Here is a 4,969-nt window from a genome sequence, read left to right as displayed (position 1 = left end):
AGGGTCACCTAGCCCAGGCCCCCTTCCAGGGCTAACATCCCACATGCTCACGAGTCCTCTAGCTCTGTCCACCCTGAGGATGACAGCATTTATCTCTGGGTGTTAAACTCAGCGGGTCAAGAACCCCAAACCAGCTGCTTGTAGTGAACTTGATTGAAAATTTAAATACAGTGTTCTTCAAAATACCTAAGGGCATGTAGACTAATGAATGAATTTGACTTTTCACAGAGTCTTGCCTTTGATTTTTCTGCTTTGTCAAAGACATGTAAGGAAGGCACCTTAGAAAGACCTGTAAAATTGTAACATTTCACACAGGAAAAAAAAGTTTCACATATTTTGGAGACATTTAAGCACATAAGAATTTTTTTCTAATGAGCTGAAAATAAAAAAGTGACATGACAATTATCCAGCAAAAAGAGTGGTATTTTAATACATTCTCTTAGTAATACATTTTGGTAACTGTATAACTAAAAATGGACTTTGAAGAGAGAAGGGTCTCTCAGTTTGAAGTCAGACTTTGAGATGGCCAATAAATCTTCAGGCGACTGGCAGTGCCACTGCAGACAGTCAGACTCTCAATAACTCTAGGGGGTGACATTCACATAAAATCCGTTGTGGTCCTGGCCACTGGACTGTTACCAGTAGACTTCAGAATGCCTTGTGTATTAAATGATACTCCAACAGTCTGCCTGTGGTCCAAGCTCTTCACATACTTTTTCAGAACACACCAACCATACAAAATAACAAGCATATGGTAAAATTATTTCAGTTGGCCAAAGAAAATATTTTCATTTCCTTAATCAACTTTTGCTCACTGTAGCGGTCATTCAGGAGTAAGGGCTGACTGAGTTGGAATCCTAGCTTTGGCATCTGCTACTAGTTGTGTGGGCTTTGGGTATGTTAATTAACTTCTGTATGTATCAGTTTTCTCATCTGTCAAATGGGAATCATAATAATACCTAATTTATAATATTTTGGTTAGAATAGAATAAAATGTGTTGATATTTGTAACATTCTTAAAACAGTGCCTGACACAGCAAGCACTGTCAAATAAAATTATACAGATACATATATACTATCATTTACCAACTATTCCAATATATTCTATTTGTTAAACAGTGTTGTATTTACCATAGTCCATTTTCAGTTATACTTCAAGTGAAATATTACTAAGACAATAACTAAAACTGAAATAAAAATAATATTAATATTGAGCATTGTTTTAAACCTCTCCTTCTCCCAGGTAGATCAGACATGAAATATGAGTTAAAGAACTGCATCCTTACCAATAAAGTATTATTTAAGATTTTAAAACAAATGTGTAAGTTCAATATTGGGGCATAAATTGGATTGTCAGTATGAAAAAGAATATCTAGATGAACACTTTCTTAAGAATACCCAGATGAATACTTTCTTATCAGTTTCATTTCTTCCTCCAAAGTTGTGGAAATAAACTGATTTCCAAAACTGACTATGACCCATTTCATTATGAGAATGTGTGAATTCAAAGAGGTTAATTTTCTCTACTAATGTGAATTTATTACACAAATATTATAATGACAATGATGGAAAGAAAGAAATGCTATTAACCCTCATACTCTGACACAGTGGTTTTCATTTTCCTATAGTTCCTTTTCCATATGCATACCCATTTTTGCAGAGTGGTTTAAAAAGAAAAACAAGATGCTCTACAAGTCTCAGTCATCTGTTTTCTTTCCCTGTCACACCACATGCTCCCTCTGGGAGAAGCTTCTATCCATTCAATTAAGGCTGATGAACACTTCCCAAGTGTGAGGCTTTATTTCAGGTGCTGGGGATACAATGATGAACAAGTCAAACAAGGCCCCAACCCTCATGTGATAGTTAGGTTCAGGTGTCAACTTAGCCAAATAATGACATCCTGTTATTCTTTTTCTGTGGGCTTAAATCATCAGCATGAGAAATTCCTCTATGGCTGATTGCATTCGCGGTTGGTTAAGGGGCGTGCCTTCCACAATGAGTGAGGTTTCATTTAATTAGCCCGAAGCTTAAAAGAGAGAGGTCAGACGAAAGCGCAGCAGCTCAGCATACCTCATATCAGCACCGAAGCCCAGCCCAGATGTTTGGAGATGTAGAAAGGAATTGCCCCAGGAAAAGTCACTGGAATCCAGAAGCCAGGAGAGAAGGCCACCAGACGTCGCCATGTACCTTCCCACTTGACCGAGAACCGCAGATGAAAGCTGGCTGCATTTTCTCTGAAGAACTGTACATTTTTAACTAAATAAATCCCCTTGTTAAAAGCCAATCCATCTCTGGTGTGTTGCACTCTGGCAGCTTTGGCAAGCTAAAACAACCAATAAATTTAAAAATTAATTTTAGGCTTTTAGTGGTGGGTGACACTATATTGGGTGGTCAAGGAAGGCCCCTCTGAAGATATGTGAGCTGCTAACAAAATGATGACAAAGAGGCATAAATCATGCAATGGGTCCAGAGCACCAGAAACAGAACAAGCAAAAGCCCTCAAGTGGGGATGAGCTTAGCATCTGAGGGAGCAAAAGGAAGCCAAGGGGATGGAATTCATGAGCAAGGACCCAAGAAGCAAAAGACAGATTTAGTAGGGCTTTTTAGGTTGTGGTGAGGAGTTTGGATTTTATTCTAAGTGCAATGAGAAGCCTGTTGGAGGATAAAAGAGAGGAAGCACATGTTCTGTTCTAACTCTTAGAAAGGTTACTCTGGTTGCCTAGGGGAGGTACATCATGGTGAGATAAGATCAGACGCAGAGAACAATTAGGAGGCGTTTGCACTAGTTCAAGCAAGAGAAGATGATAACTTAGACCAAGGTGGTGGAGATGAAGTAGATGGATATATTTTGGAGATAACATCTACAAATGTGCTGATGATTCCAGATGCAGAGAATGAGAGAAAGGGAAGAATCAAAAATGATGGGGTCCTAGTTTTGGGTTAAGAAACTGGCTTTATGGTGGAGCAATACACTAAGATGGGGTCTAGGAGATAATCAAATATAGGACAGAAATCAAGAATTTTTAAAATACACATTAAGTTTGTAATGCCTGTTTGTAATCTTACTACAAAGGTCAGGTATACAATTGAGTATTGAATCAGTTATACATTTGGGAGTCATCAACATATAGTGACATTTTAAACCATGGAACCAGAAGAGTACAACTAAGGAGAAAGTGAGATAGAGAAGAGAATTGAAAACAAGGCCCTGGGGTACTTCACCTTTCGGGGGTCAGACAGAGGCAAAAGAACCAGCTATCAAAAAATATGAGAAGACTTCAGTGAATTAGGAAGAAAACCAAGACAGTGAGATATTCTCACAGCTTAGAAAATAAAGTGAATCAAGAAGAGAGTTCTTGGGCAGGCCATGGTGGCTCAGCAGGCAAGAATGCTTGCCTGCCATGCCAGAGGACCTGGGTTCGATTCCCAGCGCCTGCCCATGTTAAAAAAAGAAAAAAAAAAAGCAGAGAGTTCTTATCTGTGTTCAATGCTATTTACAAGTCAAGTAAAATGAGAACAAAGAAAAATCCATTGGATTTAACAATATGGAAATTGTTGGTGACTTTGATGAGATAATTTTGGTGGAGTCATTGAAATTGAAGCTGGAATAGAGTGGGTTACAGACTGAATGGATTCAATGCAATACTACTAAAAATTTAAATAGGTTACTTCTTTAAAATTGACAAGCTGATTCTAAAATACATATAAAAAAGCAAAGAGTCAAGAATAGCCAAAGCACTCTTAAAGAACAAAGGAGGATTTTTCATATCAGATATGAAGACATTAAAAATCTTAAGTAGTTATACAACTGAATCCCTACCTCACACAATGCTGAAATATCTATGGCAAATGGATTAAAAATGTAAAAGTGAAGGGCAAAATTTTAAAAGAAAGTTTTGTGACTTTAGGGTAGAGAAGAATTTCTTAAATAAAATAAAGTTTTAACCATTAAAGAAAGACTGATGAATTTGACTATGTTAAAATTAAGAATATCTGTTATTTGGATACCGTTAAAAAAGTGAAACCACAAACTAGAATAGAAGGAGATATTTCCAATACCTTTATCAACTAATCAAAGGATAAGAATCCAGAATATCTAAAGGTCTCTGACCAATCAATTTCAAAAGGCAAGTGATTTGATAGAAAAGGCAAAGGACATAAAAAGAAATTTCACAAAAGAGAAAACCCTAATGGCAAATAAACAAATGAAAATATGTTCAACCTAATTAATAAGTAAGGAACTGAACACTTAAATGATGTGATAACATTTTACAGCCACTAGATTGACAAATTAAAAGGCAGTAACACCAGGTGTTGGAAAGATGCTGTCAACAGAAACTCAAAAAATACAGCTAAGAATTCAAATTGATACTTTGCTGAAAGGATTACATATGCGAATACTCACAGCATCATATTTGTAACAGCAAACTAGAAACAACCCAAATATCCATTGATCCAACAATGGATCAGTAAATTATAGAATATTCACATCGTACATACATCTAAGTTTAAATAAATGAATTGCAGCTATGTGCAACAACATGGGAAAATCAAATCCTATACATACAGTACGAAACCATTTCTATAAAACTCAGAAACAAGAAAAACTGTACATTACATTATTTAGGGCTACACAGCTTCATCTCTCTCCTACCCCTATCATCCTAGCCATACTGGATGGCCTACAATTCCCAGAACACACATCAAAGCATTTGTCCTGACTTTCCCTTTTTCCTGAAATGCTTGTTCAATGAGTCTGATTCCCAAACCACACTTCTAGCTCTTTGAGCTTATTTCCATTACCCAGGACAGTCCCCAGAGCATAACAGCTATTCAGTGTATTTTTATTAAATAAGTATGATCATTTTGCTGCTGCTTCCATAATTATCATTTTTTATCTTTGTGAATATTTTGTATGGGTTGTACACCATTATTTACTTAGTCATTTTATATTGGCGATTAATACTGG

This window comes from Tamandua tetradactyla, chromosome 5 (genome assembly GCF_023851605.1).
Source record: "Tamandua tetradactyla isolate mTamTet1 chromosome 5, mTamTet1.pri, whole genome shotgun sequence".
Lineage (NCBI taxonomy): Eukaryota > Metazoa > Chordata > Mammalia > Pilosa > Myrmecophagidae > Tamandua > Tamandua tetradactyla.
The sequence above is the reverse complement of the archived record's forward strand: the minus strand, read 5'-3'. Positions refer to the sequence as shown.